The 18,278-nt window shown below is 41.0% G+C and overlaps 1 long non-coding RNA gene across 3 annotated transcripts in view; it reads left to right on the top strand.

Moving 5' to 3' along the window:
• Positions 1-18,278, top strand: part of LOC147251899 (uncharacterized) — a 29,555-nt gene that overhangs the window by 1,826 nt on the left and 9,451 nt on the right. For all 3 annotated transcript variants that reach the window (XR_015118710.1, XR_015118711.1, XR_015118709.1), the window contains one exon: positions 3,981-4,106. This is a non-coding gene — a long non-coding RNA (uncharacterized LOC147251899). The remainder of the gene's footprint in view (positions 1-3,980; positions 4,107-18,278) is intronic.

Below are 18,278 nucleotides of genomic sequence, written 5' to 3'. Positions count from 1 at the left end.
TATTGTGATTATTATTATTATTATGATTATTATGATCATTATGGTTATTATTATTATTATTATTTTGCATTTCTTTCAGTGTTCCCTCTGGGGCTACATATATCCCTGAACTGAACTGAATGAACAAAAATGATCACTTCATTTGCAGTTCAATTGTTTAATCGTAACGATACTTTGGCAACTTTTGTAATGTTATTAGTGGACCACAAACTCCCTATTTAGAGATGCAGACACCTTTCGGCGCCACAGGGATCAACTAGAAATGATAAAGTGACATCTATAGTTAACCTTGCTGCACTCTCAGTCCCTCTCCAGCTCACTGTGTAGTATTAAGCTATGACATGTGGCAGGCAGAGCCAAGTGCACTCTAGAAATGAATGCTCTACAACCAGACCTTAAGATTGATGCCCCCTTTCTCTTTTTGGCTAATTAGCAGCCACTGCCGTTAACACTCATTCCCTCGAATCAATCAGGTTTGTCCCTGCAGAGTTTCGCTGATGATGAGAGAAATCATTCGAACACTGATCTTCATTAGAGAGTTATTTGCTTTGTCCACTTTGTATGGAAATTGCTATTAATTGGTCATAAAGGTTCCGTCAGACGTACTTGCGCCAAAAGGAAACAAACCATCACTAGTGTGCGTTCATGTATGTGTGTAGATTTCAGTTATGATCAGGTCAGAGGTCAGGTTAAAGGTCAAGAAGTGAATGGGATTGCCTGAACAGTATGCTGTGTGTTAACTATAGCCATCTCTATACCAGGTGCTCTTTATTTTCTTATGTGTGTGGGTGCGCGCATGTGTGCGCATGCATGCGTGTGCGTGTGTGTGTGTGTGTGTGTGTGTGAGCAGACAGTAAATGGATGAAGCCACTTATCATCTGAACCTCCTGTTTTCTGACAAACACGCGCAACCCATGGGATGCACACAGACAAAAGCAATCAAGTCCCATCATTGAATTAACAACATACTCTTATGTTGCATTGCTAAAGCAATTATCTCCTGTCTTGTGATGGAAAAAAAACAACAACAACAACACACACGCACATGCAAGCACTCTCACACTCAATTAAAGTGGCTGTGGCAGTGCTCTGCTGTGAAAATTATTGCTTTTCAATTGGCATATCTCTTTGAGTCCACAGAGCGGTATTATGTATGCTAATGCGAGCTGTAAGGGCAGATCTGGGGGTTCAGGGGGGCCCCAGAGCAATTACTCTGCCTTAGAGCCCGAAGAAGCTGTAGCCTCCCTGGGCACGTGCAGTGCTTTACGAGTTTTTCTATATTAAAGGTATTTTTGAACATAATATGATAAGCCTGTAAAATGTGAAGCCTAGTTGGTTAGCCGGATACATATGAGGGCAAGCTGCAATATGGCCTCAAATTTTAAAAAAAAAAGCTTTGATTTAGGATTATGGCTCCTGTTTAGTCTCTTGGAGTTATCTGTTTCACGTTTTTCCCAGACGTAACAGCCAGGGTTTGATTAATAGAGGGGGACACTTGTATTTCTTTGCTCTCAGGCACTTTGGTAGAATGTATCTATAATACCTAAGACTGACATTTAGATTAATTTGTACTCAATTCTTACATATAAGATGACAGTCACATCTGTTTATGCACAGGGGCCTGTTGAAGAGGAATCTCGTGGAAAATGCTGGATATGCTTTTCAGTCGAACCTAAGTTTATCTGTATTGCAAAGAACACATTTTTTTCAACACAAACATGCAACCTTGACGTGTCTACGGACCCCCAAACCATGTGAAAAGACCATCCCCTCTCCTTTTTTTTTTTGCCCACCCGAGTGCAAAATCCTAAGTGTAAAAACTTCAAACATGAACCTGCAGAGGCAATGAAATTTGTCTTTTAAAAACCCTGAACATGTCGCTTCCTGGTGTAAGTTTATCTGTCTGTGATCAAATTTGATGTGACGGTAAAATCCATTTCGATTTTGGAATCAGTCTGGACCTGACGGCATCATTGGTGGTGTTATGAGCAAATGAGAAACACCAACACATCACACCAGTGCAATTCCACCAAAACCACCATGTGTTGACCCTAACCAGTCATGGCTTTCTTTTTTCTTTTTCTTTTTTGGTGCTGCAGCATCCAAAAATTTCATTGACTCATCATATATGGATTTTGTGTGTGTGCCTTTTTGTCTGTTAAAGCCGGTAATTTTGAAAACACGGGGGATAACGGCCCCTTCAACCCACTTCACATAAAATGGGTGTTAAAGCTTCTTAAACAGCTGATACTATAGTTTTAGTAGCCAATTAATTGCCTTTATGTGGTATGTATGATGATAATGGCCAATTTAATGGCACACCACCCCCTTTCCTGAGAATCCTTGTAACTCTGAGGGCAACAGCCCGTGGCAGGGTCTCCGAAAGCAAACTGTTCCCGGTAGGGGTCCAGACTATAACTTCACCTGGAGAAGGAGAAAGGGGAGTGAGACCAGTCGCTATGCTGATCTGAACCAAACTGCAAGAGGTACCAGTTCTACTATTCCCGGTCCACGATCATATATTTTATCAGTCAAACTTCTTGTGCAATTAACTTTACCGCAAAAGCTCAGATTTATCCTCATAATAACTTTGCCATAATTGCTTTGTCAGGCTATATTTATTAGATTCATTTCTGCAGGTTTAATTGATACATGAATATTTTAATGTTTACCCCTTACGTTACAGTGCGAGGCCTTTGGGGGCTTTGGAAACTGGGAGGAGGAAAAGTAAAGTACAGTAAATTCTCTTCATGGGAAAGTCCTGGAAATCCCTCTTTTTAGTAAGAGTAATATATGAAATGTTTTGAATTATTCAAGTGGTTCAGAGTTTAATTAGACTTTTAAATTAGGCGATTTTAATTATTCTGGTGCTGAAATCCAAATGAAATTTTCTGATTGTGGTTAAGAAGGTGAGAGTAATGGTGAATAAATTGTGACAGAGAAATGTCACTCTGAGAGATTATTGATTGGTTATAGTTAACATTTTAATAAATCAGAGGTCTTTAGTGATCAGTTTCCTCATTTCTCATTCTATCTTTGAACATAAATGTAGTGGAAAAAGTGTTCCACGTGGTCGAGCGTTGAATGATTCAACCACCTTCGAGTACCAATAGGGTTGTCAAATTTAGGATAACGTGTTTGTGTCCGGGCGGCACGGTGGAGCAGTGGTCAGCACTGTCGCCTCACAGCAAGAAGGTTCTGGGTTTGAGCCCCAGCTGGAGCACAGGGTCTTTCTGTGTGAGTCTCCATGTTCTCCCTGTTCCTGTGTGGGTTCTCTCTGGTACTCCGGCTTTCTCCCACAGTCCAAAGACATCAAGAGGGGACGAGGCTGATTGATACTCTAAATTGACTGTAGGTGTGGCTGTGAGTGTGAATGGTTGTCTGTCTATATGTGTTGGCCCTGTGATGGACTGGTGACCTGTCCAGGGTGAACCCGGCCTCTTGCCCGAAAGCCGCTGGCATAGGCTCCAGCCCCCCCCCCCCCGTCCCTTAACAGGATAAGCGAAAGAAAATGGATGGATGTTTGTGTCCTTTTGAATAATGTTTCTCAATGAAATGAATTTTCTAATATACTAATGTATTCTTGTTAATATAAAGGAGTGCTTTCACTCTGTGTTCCTGCTCTTTTTCTGTATTACAAAGGAAACGATCGCTATTGAGATGCAAACCATCCAGAATACAATCAAGAAAAATGATCTGAAGCACTGCCATATCTTGGCACGATGCACAGGGTTTCGCTCTGTGTTCTTTTCAGTTGGTTTAAAAACAGAAAGTTTTGTCTGCTTCAGCACAATCAGGCAAAGTATATGAGCCGTATTCTCTTCTTTCATCGTCTAGCACAGCTAATCTTGATGACGCCGTATAGGTTGTCCCTTTAATGTTTTGGTTACAATATGTGTTTATACATATTTTTAATGATAATCTTCCAAAATGTTGTCAGTAAGACCTCTCTTTTGTCTTTTTGCCTGTTTTCTGCTCAGGTGGCTCTGAAATCTCATTTCCGACATTTCCGTGCTGCTTGGAGGATGCATACTGAGCGTGATCTATGGGAAGAGCACGCACACCTTGTGCTGACCGAGCTTGCAACTTCTTGATAGCACAAACAGGTGAGGCTTAAATGTGTTATCAAATTAATGACATTGTGACAGTGAAATGAATCATTTCACAAGAGTTATGGGATGCGCAAAACACCACATCCATTGTTTTACACCTCAGCAAAAACGAGCACAAAAAAAAAAGACATTTGAGCTATTTTGAGAGTTTAAAGAAGGCGGCCGATGACCAGCATCTCAGTTTTAGCAGAATTAAGAAGCATGACATTGTGTGACATTCATTAGCAGCAGCAGAACAGGCCTGTAATTAACTAATTATAGTGTAATCATTCAGACTTCATAGGCCTGCAGTAGAGTATTACCCACATTACAAAGGAAATCATTTACATTCCTGCGTGTAATTTGCCTGTTAGATGAAATATACAGGGAGAGGTTGAATGGGATTTGTGTCCTCTGAAATTGCTGTTGATGATTACGATGTTCAGTTATTTGTGTAATCACTTTTTGCATGCGATTTTTTTAAAGCCGGTTTACGTCACTTAAGTTGAAAGAATGATTACAAGTATGTGCAGCCTCAAGGAGATATGACTGCCATCTTATCATTCCCTGAAAAAAATTCAGAAAGGGTCTCATTGGTGGCATCAAATTCAGTTTTTGATGCCAGGAGTTCTCTGTGGTGGCAGGATGAATCGACATACTGTCACACAAATTGAGTCGGACACTATAGGCACTGAATACATTAACACATTCCCTGACAGTGACTTCTGACCTCAACTCCCACTCACAATACTGCATTCCTCTGATTGCGTGTGTGTGTGTTTACAACTATGTGCATGCTTGTGTGCATTGGTGTGTGTGTGTGTGTGTGTGTGTGTGTGTGTGTGTGTGTGTTACTTATGTCTCATCTGGGGACAGAAACCAGACGTACAGCAAGTTCATTGGGAACTGCATGTGTGATGGCCCTATTGATTTTGGGTCAATAGGTTTAGAAAGTAGTGGTCAGTTTACTGGAAACGAGTGTTCAAAAATGACTCAGTTTGCACTTTTTTCCCGTGTCTTTGGGGGTTTCCTCCAGGTGTTCAAGTCTCCTCCTCTATCAAAGACATGTATGTTCGGTTAACAATCTGTGTCGGCTCTCCGACTCCTACTTTTGTTTTTGCTACTTTAAGGTAGTTGGTCACTGACCAAATTCCAAGAGTTGACTGATTACTCTAGTAGTATGACATGGAAGTGTTTTCTTGGTAGAAGTAGAAATACTCCATAAACGTATGCCTGTTACAGAGACCTTGACCTCGGACCTCTACGAGTTTTTTTTGAGTCACAGTTTGTACTGTACTTTGTGAGATTTCCTAAAGGCTTTCAAGAGATGTCTTGTTCATGCGCAGTGACAGTGACCTCTGGCAACCAAAAGCTTTCTGTTTCCCAGTAAACGTTTCAGCCAAATTTGAAGAAATTCCTTTGAGGCATTCTAGAGATAGCACGTTAATAAGAAATAGGTCATACAGACAAATCAAAAAATAGTGCCTCTGGCTCCCCCATGGAAATCATGTCAAGTGGGGCCAATATCAGACTGAAGATAGAACATGCAATGTTCTTGCGGAACAATGTTGACAGTTCAGTGTGATATCAGGTTGAGATACCAGTGGCATCAGCAGCTCAGAGTCTAGAAAAGTCTGTGACGAAAGGATGTACACGTTTGCTCCCTGGACAGCTACTGTACGACACATGGGGGGCGGGAAAGTCAGTGAGCAGATGAGCCCATTACTACAAGTGAGGTGCCCTTGAGAGTGGCCCCGAAACTCCAAGTTTATGAAACAGTGATAATCAGGGATAAGGATCCTCCAATAAATGAGGGAGAATGATGACAGAGGACAGAAATAGCAAGAGGATGGTAACAGAGAGACTGTATCTATAAGAGGACCTTCGTCAGCGACCCTGGCGGTGCTGTAATTCCTGCAGGATTGTGTCATGTGGGATGTTTCTGGCTAGTCTCGGGGCCTAGCAGCCCTTTTTTGGGAATGTCATGTTTTAACAACTCCAATGCCTTTTAATTCCCGCTTCTGAGAGTCTGTCTGGATGTAGTGGAATGTGTGTGAGGCAGCAGGCCAGATGCTTAATATTGGGAAATAAACGGTCTGTCCAGTACGATTGACCTCATTTTCAGTTTGAGACTACACAACACTCCCCAGTGTATGCACAAACAAGTCTGGGCCCACTTCCAACGACACCTTACAGAAAACCTTCTTTTTTTTTTTTTTGCTTTTAGATGCAGTTCACTTGCACACCCATTTGACATTACACTCACTAATTCACTCCGTTAGACAATCCGAGAAAAGACCACTGCCATTGGCACTCACACAGAGAGATACAGAGGCCGGTGTGAGGCTAATTAGTTTGTGTTAACATTCCCACAGCAGTGCTGGCGAATATTATGGAATGGCTACAATTCAAATGCAAGAGGCTCCTGGGAGACATGAACTGTGCATGTTCATAATATCACTATAACTGCGTGCATGTGAGTGTGTGTTTATCTTTCGCTCTAAAGGAGGATGTGGAAGAGTGTGATGAAATAGGGTACACCAATATCAAAGAACTCAAGTGTTCCCAAAAGACAGAGTGTGAGAGGAGTAACTCAGACCTGCCACTTCCCAGCAGTACACAATGTATATTAGCATGAACATACTGTAATTGCAGTTTTTTTTAAATGAAAAATGTTGCACGACCAAAAACTTTGATTTTATCTTCCACCACAAATGGTTTGCGAACCATGGAAAGGCCTAAAACCAGACTGCAGGCCTTTCCAAGTGTTTCAAGTGTTCAAGTTAGTAATTCTGGTAATCAAGAAAAAAAGGAGAAATCTGTCTATTAGCAAGCTGAGTAGTGACTTTGGGACATACTTACTGAGCAGACTGAGCACTGGTTCAAATGTGGCTTCTTTAAAGATACAGGATACATTACCAGCCACCGCAATTTGAGCTATTGATCAGCAGAAGGTTAAATAAGCAACATTTCTCTTCTTGGATAAGATCTGACAATGTGGAGTCCAGGGACTACAAAATTGGATGCCTCATCACCTCACCTCATCAACACTACAAAATCTCTGTCTGCTCAGAAACCCATCGGCTAGTTTTAAGGTGTTCCTGATTACGGTTTAGATGGATCTGGTTGACCTATAAGTATCAAAGTGTTAAAAAAGTCATTTCTTATGGCCACCAGGTGGCGCTATGACAGTGTGCCTGCGTATGCCTCCTCTGGGCTGTGATTCACTGCTGTGATCAGTATCGCCACTGTCATCATTCGTATCACCAAGACAATGATATCCAAGCTCTAGGAAATCCAAAAAGCCTCAGCTCGGCCTCCTCTACCTCCCCTGCCCCAGGCCTTCACCTGCATTCTGCCTTGAGATTGGAAGTAATGGAGCTCAATATCATTGTTTCTGAAGTCCCAAGTTAGTCTGACATCTTTACATTAAAGTCCCAAGTCCAGTCCCCAACAGCTCTGATACTAATCTCTATCTCTGGATGGAAAGAATCCACTTGAAAAGATCTTGTATGATATTACAGAATTAAACGGGTACTCTTGAAATCCAAAGGAGCAACATGGGTCCACTTCAGTGGTGATACAGTACGTAACCTCACAAAGGCTCGATTCTCCTTCTGAGCTCATTTGCATTTCCTTGGTGTTAGCAACTCTACTTTACAAACTCTTTCCCTCACTTACACATACAGCCACACACTTATGGAGGGGTGTGCGTAGGCAGATAGAATGGAGAGGAATCCCTGATAAGCCAGCAGCCTGGCGGAGGCCATAGAGAGAGGAATGGCAGCTATGTCGGGCATTCACAACACTGTGTGGTGTTACCAAACAAAGCCTTCCCTTCAACTGCTTGTCAAAGACGCCATTGTAGCTGGAGCAGAGTGCCTTTATATCACACACGCATTCCTCATCTCACCACACACACACACACACACACACACACACACACACACACACACACACACAAATAAACTATCACTTACACCACATACATATACAGACGCAAACCTAAATGTGTGCATGTGTGCTGTATTTATACTGACAAACTTACAAGCATTTCACCTACAGACTGGTGAGAAATGAAGAAGGAAAAGCCTGAAGAAACGAGTGGAGAAACATGCAGAGGTGTACTAGTACAATTAAGATCCATTCATTCAAAATGCTACCGCCCAGTTGATCTGGATTCTGGATATGCTGATGTCGGCGCTTCAGTCACTGACTGCTCAACTGGCAACTGACAAGTGTGCAAGAGCATGTGTGGTATACACTAAAAATAAAAAAGAACATGTCTGACGGTGGGATTCTCACAATTCGGGAATCAAGGTTTTTGCTTTTTTTTTTTTTTTTTTTGGAAGAATGGTGTGTACCACTCCAGTACACGTTAAGAGGCCTTTAGCATCTGTGTCAAGATGCACTGAAGCTGGTGTAGTGGCTCATTGTTTGCCCCAAAGCTGCTTTTCTTTTAATCAGCTATTAGTAAATCATTCACAATGCAAGTAGAAAAATGTGATGTGAGGACACACAGATAATAAAGGCATAATGACACCATTAACATGCACACATACATAGCATTTTTTTCATTATCCTTGAATGTGTTGTTTGATCACATTAATAATCATCATTAAAAAATCGTTGGGTTAGTTTCACTTTCATGTCTGACTGGCTGTGATGATTGGGTAGAGACTTCCAGCAGAGAGTTTGGCATTCCCAGCATAGAGCCCCAGTGAGAGTCACCTGTGAGTGTGTGGGAGCGAGGGGAAGCTCCCCTGCTCGCTGGAAGTCTGGGAATTTAATGACAGCTGACACACTCACAGGGGGGTTGACAGCGAGACTCTTAGAGGGTTGTTTCTGTAGAGAGAGAATGTGTGTGTGTGTGTGTGTGTGTGTGTGTGTGTGTGTGTGTGTGTGTGTGTGTGTGTGTGTGTGTGAGAGAGAGAGAGAGAGAGAGAGAGACCAGGCATGTTAGCTTCTTCCTGTTGCTCTGACATGCTCCTGACTGCTCCTGCCACCTCCACCTCATCCACAAAGGACTCATGGGAAGGTGGACATGACAGGAGGGCGGGACTTCCATATGTCTTATGTCTGAATTTGCAGAGCAGTTCTGCAAGCACCTGTCAATCACTGTCAGGGCAACATGAGAGTTACAGTATAGCTTGAATTTGTGTCATTGTATGCTTGTGGGATGGAGAGATGGAGAAGAAATAGCAGCAATCTTTGGCTGCTGAGGGTTTGGAGAGTGTGCATGTTGACACGTGTCAGTCAATTAAAGCCTTTGAGTGTTTTCACAATAAAATGAGTAACTTGTCTTTCTGCTGGGCCTTTGGATTGAAACTTGAAAGTTTCCATCACACTAGTACAAAACCAGCTTCTCCACTGACCGTTATTCTCTCTATATATGTAATTATAAAGATATCAGGGGCTCATTAAATCGGTGTGAATGTAACTGTTTTCCCCATTACTGGGAGATGTGCTTGGAAAAAGATGGGTGGGCAGCTGGTGCTGACAGGCTGAGTCTATTTGGGGCCGGCACTCCTGTCAGCCTTGTAGAAAGTTTCACCGCATGGGGGTCATTATCACAAAGGAAGCTCCCAACTTCACTTCCCCAGGTTACAGTGAGAGAACCCACTGAGCTTCTGGTCCTGGACAAGACATCCTACTGGGAGGCTCTCTGACTGCAGGGAGCCTGGTTAGTTTGGTGGAAAAAGCCCCAGACTGTAGGGGCTGAGTACAATAAGAATGGGGAGACAGTGGAAGGTCAGTAGGGGGGCAAGGAATTACCTGCCAATTAGGCAAAGTTAATGTGAAGAATGATGGGTGTCAACCTGTCATGACCCGGGGAGGTGGGGGATCAGCTGGGTAAGCACCATGTTATCCCTCAGATTACACTCTTGTACTCTCTCTTTCTTTCTCTCTCTCACACACACACACACACACACACACACACACTCCAGAGGACATGGGCTTGTGGCTATTATTGACAGTGTCTCTCTCATCTTCCCACATATGTTATGCTTTTTGGCCTCAGCAGCATCAGAAATACTTGGTACACAAAATCAGGAGCTGTGCAGCTAACTGATAGGCCGTCCTTGCAGCCACCATCTCTGAAAATTCAGAAAATTTAAATTGATTCCTGTGTCAAAATACAACATTTCATTTCTCGACCAATTTTGTTATCAAACCGAAATGCTGCATCGGGGCTGCTCAGCCCCAACATCAATCTGCACGTTGTATTTGTGCATATTTTTCTGTTGTCTGTTGTCCACACATTTTTCTTGCATATATAATATATAATAAAATACCTTTACCACCTTAGGTGGTGGAAAACCCTGAACTAGAAGGTCTTGAGTTTGCACTAATTAATGGTAATTATATACCAAAAAATTGCTGTTCTAAGCTGTATGAATCATTTACAGTTTCCAGTAATTAGTCAAATGATAAATGTATATACTACACTTTAACTTTATTCTCATTTTCAAAACAACATTAATTGAGTTGATTTATTTCCTCTTTTTGATTAGTTCTCTTGCCAAAGAGACAGAAATTACCAAGAAGCAAGCTGCGGCTAAACTGACATTTCAACCGTATTCCCAGAAAAGAAAGTTGAGCAATTCTGCAAAGACCCAAGTTATGTGCAGTGCTATATCTGTCAAGTATGCATGGCATGGTTTGGTTAAGGTTAGGGACAAATCGTGGCAATGGAAGATAAATTGTTGTGAAGTAACCATCACAAACACTTTGTTGCAGCCTCGTTTTATTATCAAAAACGGCACAATGTCTGATCTCATACAATGGAAGACTTTGTTCTTCCTGCAAATATGAGTCAGCTTGCAGTGTTTACCATGTGGAAACGCGCATGCTGCACATATTTTCATTTAAACCATCAGAATTTCATAAAACTGTATTTTAGAAAACTATAAGCATAGTTTATCTATTACTTTCAATGCTTTCCTCCATTTGTTTTCACTATAAATGCTGTTTGACTTTAGCTGGCGTCTGGAGAAGGAATGTAAATAGCTACATACTTTACGTACACCATGTTTGGGTTCAAATTAAATATGATCAAAAGTTGGTATGTGAAATAGTCATCACGTGAACATGAGAATTAATTTCTGAAAAGGCCTCCTTACTGATGAATACACAGTTCTGTCTATACGGTGATAAATCCTGCATTTCTAACAAATACAGGGAAATGAGAAAAGTCCTACCTTAATGCATTCTTTTTTTTCTTTTCTTTTTTTTTTTTTACATGATAATAATCTTGGAATATTTTAGCAGTGGGGGAAAAAAAAAAAAACTTCAAACACAACAGTCGTCCCGCTCTTGTTTGCACACTTGCATCCTGCTCCTTTTGACTCCACGTCTCTGGCAGGAAACCCTCCTTTAGTTGTTTTAATTCTCAGTGGAAACATGGCTTCAGTGACAGCTTCGAGTAAAAACAAAACACAAAAAGGATCTGAGTCAATGGTCCAGGAATGTCCCTCTGTGGCTCTGGTATGCCTGGTATGGTCACTATGGGTAGCATGGGACAGTAGCAGCAGGTAGGGTCATGTAGGACGGCCCTGGATGATTGACAGTCAGGTGGCAGAGCAAAGGATTCCCCGCTGACGTTTGTTCAGCAGTTTAGTCAACAAAACCATTATAAATGGGGGAAGTTTGGATGAGAGTATTTGACATATTTGACATGGAACAGTTATAACGTCTGTAATCAAAAACAAAAATTCTCATTTATCATGTTTCTCATTCATTTCACTGCAGTGGCATCATAAACAGTTCAATCATCCTAGTTCCCATACGTCTTGATAAAGTTGTCTTTAAATGGCCCTTAAGCTTTATGACGACTTTTTAAAATGAAGATAGTTGACGATGTCTCATAAAAATTGAATTTTAAAAAATTGAGTAAGAATGAATTCATTTGTAACATTTTATTTTATTTAGCCATACATATGGTAGACATTTAACATAAAATCCATTTAAAGAATGGTTTGTAAGTCTGTTTTTGCAAAGTAATAAAAGTGCTCCTAAACTGACAGGCCAATGATTGATGTTTTCTCAATAAACTCTCAGCGCTTCTTCAGCTGAATTACATGACAAAGTACAGGGTGTGGAGGGAAGTGTATGCTTGTGTGTGTGTGTGTGTGTGTGTGTGTGTGTGTGTGTGTGTGTGACAAAGGCAGAAAAAGGAGATAGAAACACTAGGTAAAGACAGTAAATGGCAGCTTTTTGGTCAGTAGAAAAGGTGCATTAGTTAATACTGCCATTTGAAACACAAGTATGAATATGCCATTTACAATGTGTCATTTTATAATCTTATTATTCATTTCCTTTAAGGTGTTTGTGTCCAAAGGAATTGTGCAGTCCACCTCTAAGAATGTAACGCTGCTTCCTGAATGAAGTGTTAACACCCTACAAAGTTTGAAATCTTGATGAAGTTACTTGGAATGGGCTCTTCGCAACTGTAAGTTTTGGCAGTCCAAAAAAAAAAAAAAGTCCCGAAATAGCCATATTGGCTTATGAAAAGTCATGAGGTAAATTCCTACTCCAGTAAATACAGGCCAAGCAGCAGAAAGGCGGCCAACAGTGGAGAGACTGAGCAGGGGAAACAGGTGCTGGTTGCTAAATGTGCTTTCAGTGAGCAGAGGAATGACAGCTATGTACTGGCCTCTGTGGTTACTGGCACACTACCCAGAGCGGAGCTGACAGAAACAACCTACTGAATGGAGCTGAGAGCCTCTCCCACTGATGGAAACAGGATTCGGGTTTAGCAAACACACTTGCCAACAAACAATGTGAGCAAGGAAATGCATCAAGTTATTGTATGATATCTCTATCACTCTCATTGTATCCAAATTAGCTCTTTTATAGATCAGCGCCTTTAAAATGAAACAACAGTCTGTAGCATCTCATATTGTTGTATTTGATTAAGAAAACTTGTTGGCAAACTATCATCATGTATCCTGCAGCTCTGCATGTGGGCAGACAGAGGAATGTGGCTCGTCCGCATTATGGGTGGACGTTCTTGCTGTACATTGTAAACATCCATAAATGTTGATCTTTTCCCGAAGTGTAACTATGTATTTAATTTTTTTCACCTTCATCTGCCGGAGCTCCATGCAGGCCTCATGCATGCCATGCCAAGGGTTCCCCTTCCTGTCATGTGGGGAAAAAATGTGTATAAATACAATACAAATGCCTATATGGGCTCTAATCAACGATCATGAAGTGATAAAAGTGAGTCAACAAAGCTTTCCAGTGAAAAAACACAGTTCATAACGTTCAGGTCACTTCAATGTTGGTCAAAACTGCCTTTGCTCCAATTCATTTGCCCTTATCACGACCAGCAAGAAGTGGAAAACAAGAGAGGGCAAGAAAAAGTCTAGACACATGGTTTCCCCTTCAGTTTTATCAAATAAACTGTGTGGCTCTGTAGTGTATTTTAAGTAGCTCTCATCAATATTCTTAAATTAACAATGGATATAAAAGAGCGATTGTGTGTGAGAGGGATCATTAACCTGACAGAGAATTATCACCAGACACAGCAACAAATTCCTTCTGTCACAAACAGGGTTTTAGAGTCTTTCAAGCCCATTGTTAAGACTGCAGCTTCTTTGTTTGGATCTATTCTCACTGCTGTCACCAGTGTCATTTTGGGGTTTAGGAGGTAATGCTAGTCCCACACAGAAGGACAGTGGGCCAATTTGGGATGATTTGTAGTTGCAAATATAAAAAAGATGTTTGATTTACAACTGAAATCCTGCGCTGTTAAAGGAAAAGCAATGGCAAAAGAGGCTGACATCCACAGCAGCCAGTGAGAGTGAGCTTGAATTATGCCTAACTAAATGTCACATTAACTTGTAGCGTCAGCTAAAAAAAACACACAAAAAAAACTTTACCTCCGACTTGTTTTGGTTTAAACTCGCAAAATAGATAAATAAATAATGCCAGTTCCATCTTCTGATGGGACCAGAATGAATATTGAGCATCATTTCTTCAGGTGGACCCAGACGCGACCCTAACTGACTGCTAATGTAGCTCTGCTCTGCTAGCATAACCATCAACAAAGCTTATATGTTAAAGATGTGTTTAAAATAGGTTATACTGCTTATATCCCTGATTAAGAAAAAAATAACTGCTTACATTTCAACGATTCAGCAGGCAATTTAAAGATGCAATGAATCCAGTGAACAAGAAGTCGATGTTCAGCTAAACGCTGAAAACTTTACGATCCATCGAAACATCTCAACTTTTATCCCCCTTCAGAGAGCAAAAGCTGCACCTAAATTCACTGCAGCAGTTTCAACACTTTTTCCTCTGTCTTTTATCTCCGAATAGTGTAGGAGGGTTCTGACCTCCTTTATGTGTGGTTTTATTAATATCCAAATAAATTGGATCAAGCTACAGTATATATGATATAATCTTAACATGATTAGAAATCTTACAATAATTATTGGTGTTCAAGTGTCCTACGTTATCCTCCAATGCATGATTTCTTGATGATTGATCCTGCACTCATAATCATAATAGCCATCATCAGGGAAACCAAAGAAGAAGTGTTATCATGGGGACAAGTGTTGTGAGACACTCTCATCACGCTTCATTGATCTGCGTTGGACACAAACATGCTGGTGATAACTGAACCCTTTGTGAATCCCCCAAATACCTGTAATACTTTGAAGGAGGGCAAATGAACCCTCGTTACCCCAATGATTTGTTAGTGTGGCTCATCAGAATGAAAATTCATTTTGAAGGGAAAAAACAAGTGTAGAATGATGGTGGTTGTGAGGTGAGATTTCCATGTCTCTCCTCTCCTCTCCTCTCCTCTCCTCTCCTCTCCTCCCTGATTTCTTTATTTATATAGTTTTGAGTTCAGACAGCTGGTGATTTGTAGCTGATTGTCAGACTAATCATCCGCTCAATTACTCTGGAATGTGTGCCCGGGTCGATGTTATGACTGATCAGCTTTCTCTTTTTCTCAGTGTTTCTTTTCTTTATCCTCTGAGTGGTCTTTGTCCTCTCTCTCTCTCTCTCTCTCTCTCTCTTTCTCTCTGTCTCTCATCTTTCGTTCCATCATGAAAAATTCTGTTGAAATGTTAAATTATTATAATATTATTGTAAAATTACTTTAATTGGTAGTTGTAGTCAGTTTGTCACGTGAATAATCATAACATTATTGAAACGGCATTGGGAACGGCATTGGGAACGCTCTCTATGCAGAGAAACTGTACATGAAGTTTTTCCTGCTTATCCTGTTCAGGAGCACGGGGGGAGGGGGTGGAGCCTATCTCAGCAGCCTCAGCAGGCGAGAGGACAGGTGGACAGGTCGCCAGTCCATCGCAGGGCCAACACATAGAGACAGACAACCATTCACACTCACAGCCACACCTACAGTCAATTTAGAGCATCAATCAGCCTCGTCCCCTCTTGATGTCTTTGGACTGTGGGAGGAAGCTGGAGTACCAGAGAGAACCCACGCAGGAACAGGGAGAACATGCAGACTCACACAGAAAGACCCCATGCTTGAGCCGGGGCTCGAACCCAGAAATTTCTTGCCGTGAGGCGACAGCGCTGACCACTGCACCACTGCACCGCCTGTACATGACGTTGTTAAACTAATGGCACAAGAAATGAAAAGAACATGCTGAAAGTGAAAGATGCTTTTTCATCATCCAGGACAATTCATATCACCCATGAAATTGCACATTTAGAACAAATTATTACATTTAACCTGCATGTAAAGTTGTTTATTGGACCTCCGAATTGAGATACATCCATCTGGTGGTTGCTCATTTGTAGAATCTGTTTATAAAACCAATAAGAGGAGGAATGCCATTTGATTTACTAAGGAATTACACTTTTGTATGTATTCTAGATTTATAAAGAGTCTTGTCCCCTGTCCAATTTACTATCCTCTACTCTTGAATAGATCAGTAACCTGCTTATGATGATATTGAATCAGATGGACCAAAGGACGAGGCTACAGTCGAGAGGGCAACAACGAGGACAAGCTCAGTCTGAGCCAGCATCATTCAACGTTCAAATAAGGCTCACTGGGTCAGCAATCAAGAAAATACCTAAAAAGTACATGAGAGGAAAAAAAAATCCAATTTCTTAACATCAATGCAATTATCTGTCACAAAAGAGGAAATAGATACTCATTACAATAAAGGCAATTTAGGCAATGAGGAGATAAGGTAAAGCCCCAGATGGGCTTTTCTCATCTTTTGTACATGAAAGTACATGTTTCTGTGGTGGAAAGTAACCTGAGGGAAGTATGTACATAAAAAAGTATTTATAAGTTTGTACAGAAAAGATTTGCAATGTTAAAAAAAAAAAGGACCTGTGTTATATTTCTCATAGATCTATTACTTTCCAGTATTCAACAGCATTATTTTCTCATTCATTAGATGACATTTGCATCAGTATTCCTACAGAGACATAGGTTATTCCCATATCATAGTATGATAGGCTGCCAGGATAAGTAGCCCATGCCAGTCACCATGCTAATGTAATAACATTAAAGGCTAACGTGCATGTTCAGCATTGTCTGTAGTGCAGTTGTTTTGATGATAGTAAAACTGTTCCGCTACAAGACCCTAAAAATTTCCACACAACTTCAGTCCAAGAAGCTATATGGTTAATAGACCCATTTATTAGTAGGTCAGCAAGTTAGCTAACTTTAGCTATCATTCCCTGTGTCTGTCTCATTAGTGTAATGACATTCTGTAAACAAAGGTGACAAAATGCCGAGAGAATGCAGGTTTTACACATTAGGTGAGATATTATTCCTGTACAAGTTGCACTAGTTTCATCAGCAACAGTGGTTGTTTTAGAAGAAGACTGCAACTCCCATGACTCAATGTTTCTTTACAGTGTCATCAAAGTACATCTTTTCTTTTTTTTTTTTTTCTTTTTTTGGGATTGGACGCCTTTTGTGGGAAAAAAAAGTACATACTGTACGTAAAAGCATGACATACTTCCACTTCATTACATTTGGAGGCATACACATACTATTTTGAAATTCGCTGTGTATTTGAAAATGTCCCAAATAATCTGAAGATCTTAATTATGGGTGAAGAACTTGCTTTTTTTTAATCACATGTTCATAATGTGCATATACTATTTTGGCTCCTTTTTGGAGTCTATAATTGTTAATTCCCTTTTTTAGCCTCCAGTTCCGTATTTCTGTAACTTGGTGTTCTTCCTGCAGTGGAAGTGCCTGGAGAGATTCTCTGTGGCTGCCAGTGGGATGCCTGTTAGCATATAAGTACACTACATGCTGATGCAGAGGCTACATGCTAATGCTAATTAGGCACTCTGGAGAGAGCTAACAGCCGAGCAACCTCTCTGAGTGCCGGTAGTTCCACCATTATTGTTTGATATATGTGTATGCTTTTCTGTATAAACAAGTTAACATTGCTGTTCATACAAAAAATACACATATATGATTATTAATAAAACTACTGAGCCTGTTTGCGTGAAGCCATTTGCACTGGTCTGACTTTCGTATAAGACAATTCTTCTGGAAGTTGACACATTTATAGAACTGAAAGGCACCTAGAGCCTCATGGCTTGAAGTGCAGCCAGCCTCTGACCTTATGAGGTGGATGAACAAGAACAAATACTGTCAAGTATTTTGGATGACTCACTCAGAAGCTAAATTCATTGTAATACTTCCTACACTACACAGGGCCTCATCTTCTGAGATTGCCCATTCTGAAAACGGGTAAGGCAGTAGCTCACAGTGTTGCCTCACAGCAGGAAGGTCACGGATTCAGGGCCCAGGCATCTCAGGTCACTTCTGTGTGAGGTTTGTGTGTTTTTCTCGTGTCTGCCACAGTTTCCCCTCCCATCCTGCTACCATTTTAGGTTAGTCAGCAATACTGACCACGGAGAACCACTGCCTACTGTTGGTGGTTGATCACTGCTTCACAGAAGATGGGTCAACCGCAGAGCGCGAATACTATAACAACAAAAAGTGGGGGCCGTATGCATCGTTACAAGGATTAGAGGAAGAAAACTTCTTGTGGACAGATAATTGAAAGAGTTTCAAAGTTTCAGAACAGCCTCCACTGATATATGACCAACTTTTACTGCGTCTCTGCATACTATTTTGGGCAGGTACTTCTTGCATAATAGTGCTGACAGAGAGAAGCATGGAAAGCACAGACCAAGAAGGCCAATGTCATAAAATGA

Source organism: Aulostomus chinensis, chromosome 12 (assembly GCF_037954235.1).
Source record: "Aulostomus chinensis isolate RoL2024-O1b breed Wild chromosome 12, RoL_Achi_v1.0, whole genome shotgun sequence".
NCBI classification, from domain to species: Eukaryota; Metazoa; Chordata; class Actinopteri; order Syngnathiformes; family Aulostomidae; genus Aulostomus; species Aulostomus chinensis.
Note: the sequence above shows the minus strand (reverse complement) of the source record. Positions and strands in the feature narration are given on the sequence as shown.